Source organism: Lutjanus erythropterus, chromosome 12 (genome assembly GCF_056507025.1).
Source record: "Lutjanus erythropterus isolate fLutEry1 chromosome 12, fLutEry1.hap2, whole genome shotgun sequence".
NCBI classification, from domain to species: domain Eukaryota; kingdom Metazoa; phylum Chordata; class Actinopteri; order Lutjaniformes; family Lutjanidae; genus Lutjanus; species Lutjanus erythropterus.
The window spans coordinates 5,186,845-5,188,290 of record NC_139328.1 but is presented as its reverse complement, the minus strand read 5'-3'; positions in this window follow the sequence as shown (position 1 = coordinate 5,188,290).

Sequence of the window (1,446 nt, the reverse complement as noted above, 5' to 3'; positions counted from 1 at the left end):
GTGTCGTTATCGCAGAAGCTGGGAGAACTGTGACCAAAAAAACCCAGAATAAATAAACAAAATGAAATATTCTTACACCTATTTTCCTTATTAAGCAGAAAAACGCAACTGATTACCTTCTGAATTCATGTTCCTCTCTTATAGCATGTTCACACAACACGCTGGAGCAGCGCGCCTGTGTTGCGTTACCTGCTGGTTTTCATTTTGGCGCCCATATTATCAGGTTAGAGCGTCCACACAGCACGCTTAAGCAGCACAACACGTGCGTAGGGTCGCCTATTTTTCCCGCGTGATGTGTGCAGTACTCCGGTTTCATCGTTTACATCTGTGCAGTATGTCACAGACATGAAAAAAATCAGGTGCAGGACAGCGCTTTTATTCTTTCTCTTTTCTCTTCTCCCTCTGTGCATTCATCCCTCCCTCACTGACTGCACTCAGAAAACAGCTTTTTTCTTCTCTTCAAACTCTTCTGCAAACTCTATGTAGAAAGAGAGAAGTTTGAGCAGCCGCCTGGCATCAGAAACGCAGCCGGCGTGGACACGACGACATGTGTGCGAGCCGCAGCAGTTTGGCAACGGTGCAACAAGTCGTTACGCCGAACTAAGACGAGCTTTAAATGCCTTGTTAACACCGAAACACTTCATTTAAACTCGACAGTGAGAAAAGAAAAAAACTCACCAAAACCATCTTGGTCCCACTGTCACAACAATCACCAGCTCTGGTTTGGTTGCAATAAATCCTTTATTCGCTGCACTAGGCGTGAAAATATTATGGCTTTAGAGGCGGTTTAACCGTCGCTCGTACTCCGGCTCAGTGTGTTCGTCGCAGAGCAGCAGCTGTCACTCATGACGACCATTAAATTAGTAAAATAAAATAACAATATTCCTTATATATTCATCCTATGATGAATGTAGAAGTTCGTCCATCCGTTGAGTGAGCGTGTGCAGGTCGATCAGCCTGCTCCCATTGATTAACATAAACTTTTTCAAATAACTCTCGCGGTCCTTTAGAGTGGAGTGACCGTACATATTCAGAAAAACTTGTATTTTCTTCAGCCATTGCTAAGAAACAAGCTAAGAAAACCTGCTAGCTGGTGTTAGCTAACACGTTCGGGGATTTGTTTTGCCTCCACCTAAGCTCCACCCACAAAAAACAAACAAACTGCATAACGTTTCAGAAAAAAAAAGGGTCTATATGTGAACATGAACGTGGGTGAAACCTGAAGGCTGCCGCTCAGGAGATATAAAGAAAAGACAAAAGGACTGATGCTGTTTATATCCTTAATTCAGACTAAAACAAGAGACTGATGTGATGTTGATTATTTCTCACAGTGAAGCAGCTCCTCCTAAAAGCAATAACTTTTTTTTTTTTCACATAAAAACAGGCATTACATTATATCGTTTCTATGTTCAGGTGAACTCAGCCAAATGGATGCCATGCATCTTC